Source organism: Entelurus aequoreus, linkage group LG05, assembly GCF_033978785.1.
Source record: "Entelurus aequoreus isolate RoL-2023_Sb linkage group LG05, RoL_Eaeq_v1.1, whole genome shotgun sequence".
Taxonomy (NCBI): domain Eukaryota; kingdom Metazoa; phylum Chordata; class Actinopteri; order Syngnathiformes; family Syngnathidae; genus Entelurus; species Entelurus aequoreus.
In genome coordinates this window covers 42,322,937-42,341,796 of record NC_084735.1, presented here as the reverse complement: position 1 = coordinate 42,341,796, position 18,860 = coordinate 42,322,937, and the positions used below count along the sequence as shown (strand labels likewise).

The following is an 18,860-nucleotide window of genomic DNA, read 5'->3' as shown; positions in this document are numbered from 1 at the left end:
ATTGGGTTGATTCCTAGTATTTTCTGGCACAGTTTTAGAATGTTAAAGGTGGCTTCTATTGGGCTCTGCCTCAATTCATTAGGTATTTTTTAAATATAATATAAGCTCCCCACATCAATGTCCAAATTCATTAACATATTTTTTTCTATGTTGATCCAGTCCTTATCTGCAGAAGAATGGAATAAGTGGCTTGCTTGTTCACAACCGAAGGAGATATAATAATGTAAGAAGTTTGGTAATTATAGTCCTCCTTTATCTTGTGTACAAGACAACCTTAAGTATGAACATCTGGCCTTCTTTCCACACCATATAAAATGTGATATCATTGTTTGTATTTTCTTAAACCAACTTTTATTAAGTAGGACAGGCATCATATATAATTAACTGCTGGCAGTATACTCATTTTTACTATGTTCACCCCAAAGTGATATTTGGAGACGTGACCAGCGTTCCATTTTGGATTCTATCTTATTTTTTAAATGTTTAAGATTTAGATTTCTACTTGCATAAAGGTTTGGTGTAATATGTAGTCCTAGGTACAGTATATGATTTCTGCCTCTTTCTATTTAATTTTGGAGTTCTGAACTTGTGATTTCTTGGAGTGTTTATTAAGTGGTAATATTTCACATTTGTCCCAATTGACTTTATACCCTGATAAACAGCCATATTCAGTGATGACATTATTGATATAGTGAAGAGAGGAGTTAACATGTGACAGGTATGGCATTATGTCGTCACAATACATCAATAGCTTGTTATACTGAGAGCCAAAAAAACAGATTTCTTGGGTTTAACGATCTTACCAGTTTTATCAATATTTGGATTTATTGTTTAATTTATATCTCCACCCATAATAATATCAGAATCAACATAATCTGCCAATTTAGCTCCATGTCACCAAAGAAAGAAGGTTTATCATCATTGGGATCATATAAGTTTACCAGTGTGATATTGTTATTATCTATATGGCAGTTAATAATCATATATCTACCCTCTGGATCTAAAAATACACTATTTATAATAAAGTTAATCTTTTGTTAAACATTATAGCAACACCAGATCTTTTAGAGGACAGTCCAACCCCAACCATCTCACCAACCCATCCTTTTTTCAGATATTTTAAATGTTCAGTTTTCAAATGGGTTTCCTGTAGAAAAGCAATATCAGTAGAAAGATTGTTTAGATGCTTCAGAATTTTTCTTTGTTTCACCTGTTCATTTGCACCTTTTACATTCGAAGATATAATTCTCAAACATTTTCTAGTCATTGCAATATCTTATGTTTGTGTTAACTGGTTTTCTTCCTTATGTGACACAAATGATCAAACATAACATTTAGTAAATGTGTCTTCTCAATGTATAATTTAACTGGGTTATTTTTCCTTGTCAATCTCCCTACCTCCCCCCTTCCATTGCTCTTTACCACAAAATATAATAATTTAAATAGCAAAACAAACATGCTTAAAGAAAGTAAAATCAATTAGAGAAGAAAAAAAAGAGATAATGGAAACAAAATCATAAGAGAAGGAGAAAGCTAAAAAGTAGAACAGTAGAAGATAGAAAAACAACTTTGAGATAACAAAACAAAACTAAACAAATATCACCAATCAATCAAGGAGTGGTATAAAAAGGAAAAAACAGAACCAGGCCAATTATACATCCCCCCCCAAAAAAATTTGGACAGAAATGAAGAAAAATGTACCTGAAATAACTTCATCGAGGTTTCTGGCGGTGTTAAACGTTTCCATGACTACCTGTGTATGCATGACGTCATCATCTTGCGCCATTGTTTTGGTGCGGTTGCAATATGATCTTTTCAGTCCGTTTGGATTTTATCAACACCGCCACTCAACCAGTATGTAATACTGGCATTTCTAAAAAGAGTACCTTCGATGTAGAGTTTGTCCACAATTAGACGGGTTCGTTTGTTGTTCTTTTTAGCCTCATTCATTATTGGATACAACAGCCATCTTCTCTTGAGTATCTCGGCTGGAAACTGGTCACTAATGGAGAAGGCCATTCCCTTGAGTTCTTTTCCACGCTCCATTACCATGGATTTACTCTTTGGGTCAACAAACTGTGCAACAATTGGGCGACATACTTTCTCTCCCCCAGGATGTCGTTTTTTCCCAATACGATGAACACGTCCAAAGCCGATGTTCCTCGCTGTTGCGCCCTCCATCTTGAGATGGGATGTTAAAAAAGTTTGGACCAACTCCTCTGTTTTGTGGTAAGTTTCTCACGTTTCCTCGGGAACTCCGTGAATGATGACATTGTTCCGCATACTCCTACATTGCAAATCCAAAATATCTTGCGTGACTTTATATTTGTATTTTCGATGTCAGAAGATTGCTGTCTGAGGCTGTTCACTTCTGCTCGTAGCGTAGCATTTTCCTGCTTGAGCACGTCCACAAGTGCACTTTGAAAGTACATAGATTTTTTAAGCTCATCCACATCCTCGGATAGTTTCTTCAATAAGTCGAGGTTTTGTAATTTCTCATTAATTTTTGCAATGGAGCTTCTGATATCTTTTAAGTCCTTTGTGATATCATCAGACTCACTTGAGTGACTCAGCTGGCGTCTCCCACGCTTCTTTGTCTTCATATTATAATAGTATGAATCAATATATGATTCCAAATCTGAAATAGATTCTTCAGCGTGAGGTTCCAGCCTTGTATTTATTTAGAAGCACATAGTTTCAGGCGTTTAATCGGCACATTTTGGGATGATTGGCCTAGCTCTCGTCTCAGAGACTTCTGATCGCAGCCATCTTTGACTAAGTCAAACCAACAATCAGGCAAAGTGAGGTTTTTAAGCAGGCGAAGTGAGGTTTTTAAGCACCCGTACTAACCCAGTTTAATTTATCTTGAAATCACTGGCGATGCTCTGCATTAAACTGCATAATTCCTTGCTGTGCCTCCAGGAACAATATGGCGCTGTTAACCTCTTCACTGTGCTTTCCCTTCATGTTCTTTGAGTGCTTCTGCACACAGCAATTACAAACGCATCACTTAATCACATGGCTTTAGATGTAGCAGGTCCACTAAGTCACGCAAACAAAGCACATCCATCTGCAAGTCGCAGAGAAGATAGCACCTTCCTCTGAAACAAATCTGCTCTCCTTGACACATTCTTTGCATGCTGGACAATAAATCAGCTTGCTCTATGGCGTCACATTAGTACCAAAAATCCAAGCGCGTAAAAACTGTTATCGCGCGCTGATTCTCCACTTCGTGCGCGCGACACCCTTTTGCGCGCGCGCGGCGCCTTCTAGCGTGCGCGCGGTGCCTTTCTGCGCGCGCGCTGTCTCGGTCTGTGCGCTGTCATGTTTCATTTTGGTACTTTGGGGGCGGGCATGCTTAGACCGCCCCTTCTTTCTGATTGGCTTTGAGCAATCAGAAGTATAGCAGGGCGGGTCATTGGAAGAAGTGGATAAAAAAATGTTGGCTGAAAAAGAGGTAAGTTATTGAACTGGTTTGGAGTGATTGTAAGGGTACTATTACTAAAAATAATAATAATACATTTTTATTTATAAAGCACTTTTCATACATTTAAAATGCAGCTCAAAGTGCTTTACATAGTTAAAAACAAAATGAGAAATAACACCCACACCCCATGAAGACAGTCAAACATGTACATAAAAATAAACAAACAACAACAACAACAACAATAATAACAACACAATGACAATAGCCAATCACAGGAACCCTCTGGACGTGGAGATCCAGAGGGCTCTTTGAGGAAACACTAGATGATCAAATAAATGGATTAAAAATAATTAAAATACACATCAGGTAAAAGTCCAAAAATAATGTGAAATAAGATAAGATATAATCAAACATAAAAATAAACTACAATATGAAAAACTATAAAATAAAATAAAATACAATAAAAACTGAAATATAAATATAATAACACCATATAAAATTAGGCTAAGATATGATAAAACATAAAAATAAGCTAAGATATGATAAAACATAAAAATAACTAATACTAATAGAATAATCTTGCACATTGGGCCTAATATTTGTGTTACTACACAAATGTTTTTTGAATTCGAGCAATGTAATCTGAAAGATGTTTAAAATATCAACAATTAATGTTAATATTTTTGAAACAATATACTTCTCATAACATGAGTATCTGTGTGCATGAGAGAGTGTAAAGAAAAGCATTGCTATAGTTTCACTTCATCTGCCTTTTTTTACAACCTACTTGAAGTTGTATTTTTCTTATTATTATTACTATTATTTTTTTTATTTTCAAAGCCAATCAAAAAGAAGGGGCGGTCTAAGCATGCCCGCCCCCAAAGTACCAAAATGAAACATGACAGCGCACAGACCGAGACAGAAAGGCACAGCGCGCGCGCAGAAAGGCACCGCACGCACGCAAGAAGGCGCCGCGCGCGCGCACAAAGGCACCACGCACGCGCAAAAGGGTGTCGCGCGCGCGCACGAAGTGGAGAATCAGCGCGCGATAACAGTTTTTACGCGCTTCGATTTTTGGTACTAATGTGACGCCATATTGCTCGCCTTCCGCCACCGCAGATATTTACTGGGGGAAGACAGACGGGGAGGGGGGGCTCCGTATGTCTCAACATCTGAAGAAACTGGCTGAGAAAAGTTATTTACTCACGGTTACACTCATAGGCCCAGGGAGTCATCGCTTTTTGAGTCCTGGAGTGTGCAGACTTGAGATGGATGGTTGACGGAGGGGGACATAAGACTGTGCACTACATCTAATTAAGAGTGGTGGTAAAACACGCATATGTGACGTAACACAGGAAAAAAAATAGAAGAAGCTTCTGGGGGGGTGACATCTTGTAGTCTTGATTTAGAAGGACGGTCGTTAAATAAAAAAAGGCTTACAAACGCGCGACTACACACAAAGCGTACGCATGAACGCTCTTCTTGCTTTCAAACATCAGGCCGACTTTCTAGTATGTGAACAAACATTTGCATCGTTTATAATCCAGCACCCAACTGTTTTGTTTGTTATGAGGATCCTTTCTGGAAGAGCGCCAACAATGATGCTTCTGCGTTAAGAGCACAGGCTTAATGGCGGAAAACTTCGCTTTTAATGTTTTGGTTTAGGTTTGAGTGTGTTTAGCTCACGACTATAGTTAGATATCAAAGTACAATCTATATTAAACATGTACTGTATCCATACAGTCAACCCTAATAACTTATTAATGCTGAGAGGTTAATTTGTACTCTTGACTTAGGTGTAACAACTGCAGAACGATGGCAGCTAAGGGGTGGAACTACTGTACTATGAACACAATGCTGTTCATTGACCGGTCAATGAAACTGCCACTTAGACACGACAAAGTGAATGGAATAGAAAGTACACAAAACCTTTTTTTCCAAACCAAGCTGCTTGTGATAAATATTCATGGGTCACTAAGAAAACACGCGATGCAGAATAGCCAAATTTTTTACTTCCTCTTTGCCACACTATTAACATAGACGATGCATTAATGTTTACCTGGCATAAACGCTCTAAGCGATTGTTTAGGGCCATGACGACTGTTGGGGGGAGCATGTGATTATAGCTACCGGTCACTTAAAGCTGATCGTCCTCTGCTAAACTTTTATGTAGTGGTGAGTTAACATGTACTTTGCAAAAGTTTTACTTTGGTTTAGCAGCAGCAAAACCACGTCCATTCAAAAGCCCATAAAGATAACTACTTATTTAGCATCGCTTTAAACATGTGACAAATTTACTGCCGTATTTCAAAATTAACATACTTTTTAAGTTGTAGCCCATCCTTTTCTCTAAGGATATGTCTAAAACACTTTGGTTGTTCATAGTTTTTTCCACATTTGTTTTGCTTTGTTTACATATTTGGATTAATGCCAATGCTGAAGAGCAGTTTTCAATTGGCTTAACTTGGCTTCCTTAAACATATTTTGGACATTATCTGCAATATAAACATGTCACTATTGAACATTTTGGATTTAATTGTATTGTAATTTTCAATGTAGTCTTTTTGTTTGTTCATTATTTAGAGTAAACATAAATATTTAACTTAAAGGCCTACTGAAACCCACTACTACCGACCACGCAGTCTGATAGTTTATATATCAATGATGAAATCTTAACATTATAACACATGCCAATACGGCCGGGTTAACTTATAAAGTGACATTTTAAATTTGCCGCTAAACTTCCGGTTCGAAACGCCTCTGAGGATGACGTATGCGCGTGACGTAGACCGGCGAACACGGGTATGCCTTCCACATTGAAGCCAATACGAAAAAGCTCTGTTTTAATTTCATAATTCCACAGTATTCTGGACATCTGTGTTCGTGAATCTGTTGCAATCATGTTCATTGCATTATGGAGAAGGAAGCTGAGCAAGCAAAGAAGAAAGTTGTCGGTGCGAAATGGACGTATTTTTCGAACGTAGTCATCAACAACAGTACACAGCCGGCGCTTCTTTGTTTACATTCCCGAAAGATGCAGTCAAGATGGAAGAACTCGGATAACAGAGACTCTAACCAGGAGGACTTTTGACTTCGATACACAGACGCCTGTAGAGAACTGGGACAACACAGACTCTTACCAGGATTACTTTGATTTGGATGACAAAGACGCAGACGTGCTACTGTGAGTATGCAGCTTTGGCTTCTAAACATTTGATCGCTTGACCGTATGTGCGCAACTTTTTTTTGCGTATGTACGTAACTTTTTTAAAATATATAAGCTTTATGAACCTTGGGTTAGGTGAACGGTCTTTTGGGCTGAGTGATTGTGTGTGTTGATCAGGTGTTTGAATTGTATTGGCGTGTTCTATGGAGCTAGGAGCTAGCATAGGAGCTAGGAGCTAGCATAACAAACACGCAGGTGTTTTTATGCAGGATTAATTTGTGGCATATTAAATATAAGCCTGGTTGTGTTGTGGCTAATAGAGTATATATATGTCTTGTGTTTATTTACTGTTGTAGTCATTCCCAGCTGAATATCAGGTACCGTGAGTATGCAGCCTTGGCTGCTAAACATTTCATAGCTTGACCGTATGTGCGCGTCACGTACGCAACTTTTTAAAAATATATAAGCTTTATGAACCTTGGGTTAGGTGAACGGTCTTTTGGGCTGAGTGAGTGTGTGTGTTGATCAGGTGTTTGAATTGTATTGGCGTGTTCTATGGAGCTAGGAGCTAGCAGAGGAGCTAGGAGCTAGCGTAACAAACACGCAGGTGTTTTTATGCAGGATTAATTTGTGGCATATTAAATATAAGCCTGGTTGTGTTGTGGCTAATAGAGTATATATATGTCTTGTGTATATTTACTGTTGTAGTCATTCCCAGCTGAATATCAGGTCACCCCCGGCCGGCTCTCACAGCATCTTCCCTATCTGAATAGCTTCAACTCCCCACTAGTCCTTCACTTGCACTTTACTCATCCACAAATCTTTCATCCTCGCTCAAATTAATGGGGAAATTGTCGCTTTCTCGGTCCGAATCTCTCTCACTTCATGCGGCCATCATTGTAAACAATAGGGAACTTTGCGTGTATGTTCAACTGACTACGTCACGCTACTTCCGGTAGGGGCAAGCCTTTTTTTTATCAGATACCAAAAGTTGCAATCTTTATCGTCGTTGTTCTATACTAAATCATTTCAGCAAAAATATGGCAATATCGCGAAATGATCAAGTATGACACATAGAATAGATCTGCTATCCCCGTTTAAATTAAAAAAAATCATTTCAGTAGGCCTTTAATATTAATAATATAATATAAATATTAATATTACTACTACATTATTTTGTATTATCTATTTGGAAACGTACTTGAACCACATTTTTGTTGTTTCTGTCTTTTGTGCATACACTCAGGCTCACATAGCTAAATCTATTTCTGGTCACCAAGAGCAATAAAATAACTTGTATATAATTGCCTGTCCATGGTAAAATATTTTCCACAAAGTAGGTATTATTATTTTTGAATAAGTGCAAAAGAATCAACTTTTACCATACTGGGCTAACTGTCAAGTTGAACTGTCAGTCAGTCCAAAAACATGTGAGCACTTCATTTGTTGGCTTGCTGGACTTTAAATCAGAGCTGATTTTGCTCATGTGGCAGCATAATAGCAGCATTATAGCATACAGAAGGTTATTATATACTATAAATAACCTTTTTTTTTAGGGATGTCCGAAAATGGCTTTTTTGCCGATATCCGATATTCCGATATTGTCCAACTCTTAATTACCGATACAGATATCGACCGATACCGATATATACAGTCGTGGAAATAACACAGTATTATGCCTAATTTGGACAACCAGGTATGGTGAAGATAAGGTCCTTTTTAAAAAAATTAATAAAATAATACAAATAAATAAAACATTTTCTTGAATAAAAAAGAAAGTAAAACAATATAAAAACAGTTACATAGAAACTAGTAATTAACGAAAATGAGTAAAATTAACTGTTAAAGGTTAGTACTATTAGTGGACCAGCAGCACACACAATCATGTGTGCTTACGGACTGTATCCCTTGCAGACTGTATTGATATATATTGATATATAATGTAGGAACCAGAATATTAATAGCAGAAAGAAACAACTCTTTTGTGTGAATGAGTGTAAATGGGGAAGGGAGTTTTTTTTGGGTTGGTGCACTAATTGTAAGTGTATCTTGTGTTTTTTATGTTGATTTAATAAAAATAAAAAAAACGATACCAATAATTAAAAAAACGATACAGATAATTTCCGATATTACATTTTAAAGCATTTATCGGCATCTCTATTTTTTATTCTTTAGTAACTTTTTGAAATCATGTCATTTATTGTTTGGATAGAACCTTTTCACTATTATGATTCACTCTCTTTCCAGATTGACGTAGAAAAAGCAATGTTCTTCTGTTTAATTGTCTGACTCATGTTGATATTGTTATCAACATAACCGAATATAACCATTGACATTTGAAAAATGGGCGATAATAAAGAATGCTTTAACATACAGTTAATACATGCAGAAATGTTTTCTTTCAGTGGCTAACAATTTAAAGAATTAGGGAAGGCTATGCAGAACGAAACTAAAACTGAACTGGCTGCAAAATAAACAAAAACAGAATGCTGGACGACAGCAAAGACTTACTGTGGAGCAAAGCCGGCGTCCACAAAGTACATCCGAACATGACATGACAATCAACAGTGTCCCCACAAAGAAGGATAGCAACAACTGAAATATGATTGATAGCTAAAACAAAGCGACTGCAGGGAATATTGCTCAAAAGAAGACATGAAACTGCTACAGGAAAATACCAACAAAACAAGAAAAGCCACAAAAATAGTAACCTGACTCTCGCCAGATCCTTGTAGTTCGCTGAGCTCCACACAAGGATCTGGGACTTCTCAATAGGAGATGTATTTCAGAAGGCGGCCTTGTAAAAAAATAATTGTATGTGATTGGATAAACCACTTGTCCGTTATCTTGAAAGACGTGCTACTTCAACCACTCACATCCAAATCAACCCGTGACGCTGACGAGAGCGACCCTGGGAAATCCAAAACAGAACAGCCGACATATTGCATAACGAAAGAGAGAAACGTTAGAGAACTTTTACCGAAAAAACCCAGCAATGTCAGTAGACGATCGATGTCGTTTGTGCAAAGACTCCTCGCTGCGTGCCGCCATTGTTGTTTGAATCAAACAGTCGTTTCGGCGCTACGTCACATCTATGAAATCCTGCCCGGCGATCCTGATTGGTTCATTATTTTTTGCTATCTTGAAGGACTTTGCAATGCCTTCGAGCCCAGATCCTTGTGTGGAGCTCAGCAAACTACAAGGGTCTGGCAAGAGTCAGGTTACCAAAATAGGAGCGCAAGACAAAAACTAAAACACTACGCACAGGAAAACAGCAAAAAACTCAAAATAAGTCAGGGCGTGATGTGACAGGTCTTGACAGTACACCTACTTTGAGACAAGAGCTATATTGATGCATGGTTGGTTATGGTTTAAAGTCAGACCCAACAATTGCGACGACTTTTTACTGTCAATATCGGCTACTGAGTTTCATTTTTTAATGTTTTCTGCTGGTGGTGTGCCTCCGCATTTTTTTCAACGCAAAAAATGTGCCTTGGCTCAAAAAAGGTTGAAAAACACTGGTGTACAGTATATGCAAAAAGTTCAAATACATGAATTCAGTGACAAGAAAAAGCTTAAATGCAAAACAGACACAAAAATCCATCCATCCATCAATTTCCTATCGCTTGTCCCTCGCAAATAAAAAAAGGGGGGGGGGGGCACACACACAATGCAACGTTCGTGTTAATGACTGTAAAGAAGGGGACGGGGTGTTGTTGAGGGGATATGCTGCAAGCCTCGGATCCAAGGTTAAGATATATCTGCTCAACAGTCTTGTCACTGGTTGCGGCAGCTTGTGTCTAACAGCTTTTCAGGGTCAGCGCTGCATGTGCGTTTTATTTGCGCCAAAAAAACAAAAACCTCTCCTTTGCGTCACACATCCTCACGCTGCTCTTAATTGCCCATTAAAATGCTACCTCCTTTTTTATTTTTTTTAAGTGTCGCATTGGACTCGGGCTGGACGGGCAGCGCCGCTGTCGCACTTGAACGCACCATCATGCACACGAAAGGAGGCAGACATGAGCCAACACAGCCGCATGCATGCAGAAGGATACCTGTTAAACCCTCCATTACATTACCCTGCCGCCGCAGTTGTTGCATTTCAATGCAGCCCCCCACCCCAAAAAAACACAGCACAAGATTTTGTTTAAAATGTCTCACCACTTAGATATAACGCTCGTCTTCCCGCTGTTTCTTTTCCTCCCTCTTCGCGTGGATTTCTTTGGAGTTAATGAGCGTCTATAACGCGCGGTCCAGCTTCTTTCTTTATTTCTTTTTTCTTTTTCGCCGGTTGTTGTTTCAGCAGTGAAATAATAAGAGAAATTGGCGTTCTCTTGCAATAATAATAATAATCCAAAAAAAAAGAAAAAGAGCTCAGCCCTCTTCAAACTATCCTTCCCGCCCCCTCCATGTACCCATCTCAGATTGGTGCTCTTCAGGAGGGGCAAACCTTGGAGCCGCGGGGGGCTGCGTTAGAGGCGCTCCACTGGCCGCGTGAACGCGCATTGCATGCAAGCGGGACAGCTTGTCTGTAACGTGCACGACAACTGCAAGGACCCCCCAACACACACACACACACACACTACATCCTCTACATTCATCCAAATCAACACCTTTATTTGCCCATGATTGCAGCAGAAAAAGACTGCAGAGGATGGGCTCGGCTTGTTCCCAATGTTAGGCTGCAGGTGTCAAAGTTACAAGTGATGACAGTGATAGAGCAACCTCATTTGAGTCAGTGCAAGAGGCAGGGAATGGAAGATTACTCTTCCTGTGTGTGACCTTGGGGGATATTTGGCTCTAATCAGAGATGAGCTGTGGGGGGTGAAAAACAATGAAACCTGCTTCCATTCCAAATTGGGCTCAAAGGAGCCAAATGTCACCTTTAACCTTACTCTTGAGTTAGCTTGCTGTTAATGGTTTCCTTTTGACCCCCAAAAGGCAATGTATCATGTACCATCCGAGTTTTGCAATACTATTTGATCACACTTGTCAGAGACTCTACTCGTGTTTTTTGGGATGGCGTGGCGCAGTTGGGAGAGTGGCCGTGTCAGCAACCTGAAGGTTCCTGGTTCGATACCCAGCTTCTATCAACCTGGTGACATTGTGTCCTTGAGCAAGACACTTCACTCTTGCTCCCTATGGGTGGTGGTTAGCGCCTTGCATGGCAGCTTCCGCCAGCAGTGTGTGAATCAGAATCAGAAATACTTTATTAATCCCTGTCATGTCTGTGTTAATCATGTTTTTGTTTGGCCATGTTTTGCTTGGTTTTTGGATTCTCTTTAGTTCCTGGTTGCACTTCCTTGTTTTGTTTGGTTTCCATGGTCACCCATTAGTTTTCACCTGTCATGTCACGCACCTGTTTCACGTTTTGAGTCACGCACCTGTTGTTAATCATGTCTGGGTTATTTAAGTCTTTCTTTCTGTTCACTCGTTCTGCGTTCATTGTCTTTATGTCACACCAGTTCAGGGATCATTCTGACCAAGTAAGTTTTCATAGTCCATGTCATAGTTTCTGTTAACTAGCAGCTTCATTTGTGTTTTAGGCACGCTTGCCTTTTTTTGTTGTATTTTTGTGGTTATGGTAGTGATTTATTTATGTTAAATAAATCCAAGCCTACCTTCACGCTGTCGTCCAAAGCCGTCTTTTGCGTTGGAAGAACAACCCCGCAGCGAGCTGCGACCCCCCCCCCCCCATGTGACAGAATGAACGCAGCAGACGTTCTTCCGCAGACGAGCCACGAAGAGGTGATGGAGACGCGCTGGCGAAGATGGAGGCCAGCCAGAAAGGCTTCTTTTCGCCAGCATGGCGCGTCGTTCCCCCAGGATCCTCCGCTGGACGACAAAATTCCCCAACCAGCCCAGTCTTCCTCGCCGCCGCAGGAGACCCGTGCTGATGACGTCATCCCGCACACTGGTGATGGCGTCAGAGACCAAAACTTTTTTTTAGATTCTATTTACGCCCTCTGTCAGCCGCCCACTAAGGACTTTGTTTCTAAAAATAATCCTTTTGAGAATTTTTTTTCTAAATTTAGATTTTTTCAGACCCAGTCTAAAGTGGGGGTGGTGAATAGAATTTCTGAACAATTTAGAGGGAAGGAGTATACCCCCCTCCTGACCACCCTCCACCCAACCCTAAAGAAGATGCCAGACCGCAGGGAGCGCGTCTGGTATCCGCTCCTTGAGGGGGGGGGCTGGGGAATGGAAGATTACTCTTAGCTGTGATAGTGGGGTGACTCAGCTGCGCCCAGCCAGGCAGCAACCTCCGGCCCGTCCACCATCACCGGTCTTTCGGCCTGCCAAGCAGCAACCCCCAGATAGGCAACCTGCACCACGTCAAGTTCCTCCACGCCAAGCTCCAGTGCTGCCAGTACCAGCTCCACGCGGCCAAGCTCCTGTACCAGCTCCACGCGGCCAAGCTCCGGCAGCACACGGCCAAGCTCCACGACGCCAAGCTCCGGTTCCTGCACCACGACGCCAAGCTCCGGTTCCTGCACCACGACGCCAAGCTCCGGTTCCTGCACCACGACGCCAAGCTCCGGTTCCAGCTCCAGCCTGCCAAGCTCCGGTACCAGCTCCAGGCTGCCAAGCTCCGGCACCACACGGCCAAGCTCCGGCACCATACGGCCAAGCTCCGGTTCCTGCACCACGACGCCAAGCTCCGGTTCCAGCTCCACGACGCCAAGCTCCGGTTCCAGCTCCACGACGCCAAGCTCCGGTTCCAGCTCCACGCTGCCAAGCTCCGGTTCCAGCTCCACGACGCCAAGCTCCGGTACCAGCTCCACGACGCCAAGCTCCGGTACCAGCTCCACGCCAAGATTAAGACCCTCGCCTAGACCAAGACCAAGTCCAAGTCCAAGACCAAGACCAAGTCCAAGACCAAGACCAACCATGCCAAGACCAACCATGCCAAGACCAACCATGGCCACGCCAAGCTTCGCCGCCCGACGCGCCACGCCAAGCTTCGCCGCCCGACACGCCACGCCAAGCTTCGCTACCTGCTTTGCTGCCTGCTTCATCTGCTGCACCCGCACCTGCGTCATCTGCAGCCTCCACGCCTGCAATGACGACGACGCGCCTGCCTCCTCGTCTGCCACGGTTGTGGCCACTACCTGGTCGTCCGCCACGCCAAGTGCGCCCACCTGATCGTCGGCCACGCATGTGGCCCTTCCCGGGTCGCCCACCTCGCCTGTGGCGGCGGCGTTCCACTCGCCGCCGCCACATGACTATGCCTCGGTGGATTCGGGGCCACTTGGCCTGGCGACCCACCGCCATGTCCCCCTCCCGCCCTCCCATGACTCTTGATCCTGTTTTTTGTTTTTGGACATCTGGGATCTGTCCGTAAGGGGGGGGGGGGGTTCTGTCATGTCTGTGTTAATCATGTTTTTGTTAGGCCATGTTTTGCTTGGTTTTTGGACTCTCTTTATTTCCTGGTTGCACTTCCTTGTTTTGTTTGGTTTCCATGGTCACCCATTAGTTTTCACCTGTCATGTCACGCACCTGTTTCACGTTTTGAGTCACGCACATGTTGTTAATCATGTCTGGGTTATTTAAGTCTTTCTTTCTGTTCACTCGTTCTGCGTTCATTGTCTTTATGTCACACCAGTTCAGGTATCGTTCTGACCATGTAAGTTTTCATAGTCCATGTCATAGTTTCTGTTAACTAGCAGCTTCATTTGTGTTTTAGGCACGCTTGCCTTTTTTTGTTGTATTTTTGTGGTTATGGTAGTGATTTATTTATGTTAAATAAATCCAAGCCTACCTTCACGCTGTTGTCCGAAGCTGTCTTTTGCGTTGGAAGAACAACCCCGCAGCGAGCTGCGACCCCCCCACGTGACAATCCCAGAGGGGAAATTAAAATTTTCAGCACAATCCCATTCAAGATCAGACAAACATTACAGGGAGACAGAAAAAGATCAAACATTACAGGGAGACAGAACAGGATCGCTGAAAGGTCTGCCAACTTCCGGCGCCCCTTTCAAAAGAGGTGAGATATAGGTAAACAATGGTGGGATATACGTAGGTAAACAACTCATAGCCATAGCACACATCCCTCTTACATGTGTGTAAGAGGGAAACATCAAAGAACACAAAGGCATACTTGCCAACCTTGAGACTTCGAAATCCGGGAGATTTGGGGGGGGGGGGGTTAATGGGGGAGGAGTATATTTATAGCTAGAATTCACTGAAATTCAAGTATTTCATATATATATATATATATATATATATATATATATATATATATATATATATATATATATATATATATATATATATATATATATATATATATATATATATATATATATATATATATAAATACTTGACTTTCAGTGAATTATAGCTATATATATGTATATATGTAATTTATTATATATATATACATACAAATAAAATAAATACTTAAATTTTAGTGTTCATTTATTTACACATACACACATAACACTCCTCTCTACTAATTTTTGTATTTGAAAGTGCAATGCTTTGCAGCCAGTAGCACAGCCTTTGAAGGAGCGTAGGTATGGGCAGTGTAATATTCTGGGTTGGAGTCAATAACCAGGCGAGGTGACGAAGTTACGTCTCTTTACTTCATACTTCAGAACCGACTCCCACACTTGCCGTCAGGGTGCGCAATACAACGTAAACAGTTGGCCAACCAAAAAGTAACCACAGAACACTATACGGTATAGTAATCTGTGGTTACTTTTTGATTGGCCAAGCGGACGTGACGACAGGCTGTCCTCACTCAGGTCCGCACGGACCTGGAGGGGGCGTGCCTTAAGTCCGGCTGGAAATCGGGAGAAATTCGGGAGAATGGTTGTCCAGGGAGATTTTCGGGAGAGGCACTGAAATTCGGGAGTCTCTCGGAAAATTCGGCAGGATTTGCAAGTATACATTAAAGACATTAAAAGAGCAAAGCTGATGCAACCAGCCACTTCTACATACAGCTGTGAATAAAAAGTAAAATAAACATATACACTGTGGTGGCCTCTGTGGTGTTCCACGCCATCGTCTGCTGGGGTGGAGGGAGCATGGCCAGAGACAGGAGCAGACCCAACAAACCCAACAAAGCAACCAAGAGAGCCGACTCCACTCTCGGCCGCCCACCAACTCTCGGCCAGTGTCCAGTCCGCATGGATGAGCGAGGATACGTCCAAGGAGACCGAGGTGTCCGACACCTGCTCATTCAGCCAAGACACTGTGAAGCCTGTCCGTCCCGGCGCTCAGGGCTAGCTCCGCAGCCCTGTCTCTTCATCTGCATCTCCTCCAGTCTCTCCAAATGGACTCTGGTGTGGCAGAGACCCAGCAGCTGGTTTCCATGGCCAAAAGGCTCCCGGGAGGCAGATCCAGAAGTTCACAAAAAAGCACCGCTGAAGTTACGAAAGTGCCACCCCTTGTCACACAGTCCCAAAGGGTCCCGAACCAAAAGGCAAAAAAATATATATATATAATAACACATGAAAACAACAGGGAAACACAAAAGGATGACACAAGAGCACAGCGCTCCTGCCAACAGTGAATGTGTGTGTGAATGGGTAAATGTGGAAATAGTGTCAAAGCGCTTTGAGTACCTTGAAGGTAGAAAAGCGCTGTACAATTATAATCCATTTACCATTTACCATTTTGTTGAATACTCGAGTGTTCTGAATGTTTTCACAAGCATTTTTTAAAAAACGATTTCAGGTCAATGTCAGGCTTTAGGAAACGTCACAGCACAATAACCGCTGCCATTAAAGTTGTGAATGATATTATTGGAGCATTGGACTGCAACAAATATTGTGCAGCTCTATTTATTGACCTGTCAAAGTCGTTTGACACGGTCAACCATATGATTTCAGCAGATAAATTGCACAGGATTGGCGTATCTGGGCTAACCTGACTCTCGCCAGATCTTTGTAGTTTGCTGAGCTCCACACAAGGATCTGGGACCGAGGGCATTGCAAACTCCTTGAAGATAGCAACAAATAATGAACCAATCAGGATCGCCGGGCGGGATTTCATAGATGTGACGTAGCGCCAAAACGACTGTTTGACTAAAACAACAATGGCGGCACGCAGCGAGAAGTCGTGTGCTGACATTGATTCTGCATATTTTCTTTGCACAAACAATATCGATCGTCTACTGACATTGCTGCGTTGTTTCAGTAAAAGTTTTCTAACTTTTCGCTCTGTCGTTATTCAATATGTCCGCTGTTCTGTTTTGGATTCCCCAGCATCGCTCTCATCAGCGTCACGGGTGGATTTGGATGTGAGTGGTTAAAGTAGCACGTCATTCAAGATAACGGACAAGTGGTTTATCCAATCACATACAATGATTTTTTTTACAAGGCCCCTTCTGAAATACATCTCCTATTGGGAACTCCCAGATCCTTGTGTGGAGCTCAATGAACTACAAGTATCTGGCGAGAGTCAGGTTAGTGGGGCTCTCCCTTAGAGATAGGGTGAGTAGCTCCGTCATCCGGGAGGAGCTCGAAGTAAAGCCGCTGCTCCTCCACATCGAGACGAGCCAGATGAGGTGGTTCGGGCATCTGGTCAGGATGCCACCTGAACACCTCCCTAGGGAGGTGTTTAGGGCACGTCCGACCGGTAGGAGGCCACAGGGAAGACCCAGGACACATTGGGAAGACTATGTCTCCCGGCTGGCCTGGGAACGCCTCTGGATCGCCCAGGAGGAGCTGGACGAAGTGGCTGCGGAGAGGGAAGTCTGGGCTTCCCTGCTTAAGCTGCTTCCCCCGCGACCCGACCTCGGATAAGCGGAAGAAAATGGATGGATGGATGGATGACTGCAAAAAATATTGTGCAGCTCTATTTATTGACAGGGTTCAATATTAGGACCGCTGTTGTTCTCCATGTACGTGAACAATCTTTGTGATAAAATATCAGATGCTGCGATCCATTTCTATGCAGATGATGCTTTCATATATTGTTCATCCCCCTCTGCAGTGCAAGCCCTTGAACTCTTGCAATCTGCTTTTGATGTTGTTCAGTCCCAGCTGACCCAACTCAGGCTAGTGCTAAATGCAGACACATCTAAGGTTATGTTATTCTCAAATGGCAAACGGCTGTCATTAAACATCCCTAAAATATTGACTACTCATGGGGTCGAGCTTGAGTTGGTCACAACATATAAGTACTTGGGAATTATTATTGATGAGAGATTGTCTTTTAAAGTACTCATAGAAAAGCTTGTCTCTAAGCTTAAAATTGATCTCATCAACCTTTATTCCTTTACTTGATTATGGAGACTTGCTTTTTATGAATGCACCTGGCACTTACTTGAAAAAACTATACACTGTATATCACTGTGTCTTATGTTTTATTACTGGTTGTAGCATACTTGCCAACCTTGAGACCTCCAATATCAGGAGGTGAGGGGGGGGGGGGGGCATGGTTAAGAGGAGAGTATATTTACAGCTAGAATTATTTCATATATATATATATATATATATATATATATATATATATATATATATATATATATATATATATATATATATATATATATATATATTTTTTTTTTATTATATATATATAAATAAAAGAAATACTTGAATTTTAGTGTTCATTTATTTACACATATACACACACACACACAACACTCATCTACTCATTGTTGTACTTGAAAGTGCAATGCTTTGTTAAGGGTTGAATTGTCCATCCTCTTTCTATTCTCTGTCACTATTTTTCTAACCATGCTGAACACCCTCTCTGATGATGCATTGCTGTGTGGCACGCACAAAAGTGCTTTCATCAAATGCACGAGAGTGTGGAATCTTCCATCTCTCCCTAGCATGGCCCAAAACCGGTCAATCCTTGCTTCCTGGGGAAGATCTTCCCTGGCAAGCAATTGGTACTCCAGTACTTGTACCCGGAGGCTGGTCAGGTCCAATCGCAGCTGCGGCAGACTTTTTTTTGGGGGGGCGTGGCCTCCAGCTCTGGCTGAGTTTGTCGGGAGAAAATCTCTGTAGGGGGGTTGTCGGGAGAGGCGCTGAATATCGGGGTTCTCCCGCTAAAAACGGGAGGGTTGGCAAGTATGGGTTGTAGAAATCTTGTCCACCACTTTACTGTACTTTGTATGTGTTATATATGTCCCCATTATTTGTAGGTTTGTCTACGTACCAATAAGTAGACGGGCACGGAGCTATTTCTTAGCGTGTCTTTATTTTAGCCGGCACTTTAATACAACGACACAACATCCGGGTTCCCATCATGCATTGCTTGCAACTACGGCAAGTTGCGATGTCCAAAAACATAACATCTCCTCCC

General features: G+C 42.0%; 1 protein-coding gene across 2 annotated transcripts in view; it reads right to left on the bottom strand.

The window, feature by feature from the left end:
- Positions 1-10,982, bottom strand: part of gabra3 (gamma-aminobutyric acid type A receptor subunit alpha3) — a 311,418-nt gene extending 300,436 nt beyond the window's left edge. For both annotated transcript variants that reach the window (XM_062048129.1, XM_062048130.1), the window contains exon 1: positions 10,755-10,982. The gene's annotated coding sequence lies outside the window, so the exon portion shown is untranslated. The remainder of the gene's footprint in view (positions 1-10,754) is intronic.
- Positions 10,983-18,860: the final 7,878 nt, after the last annotated feature.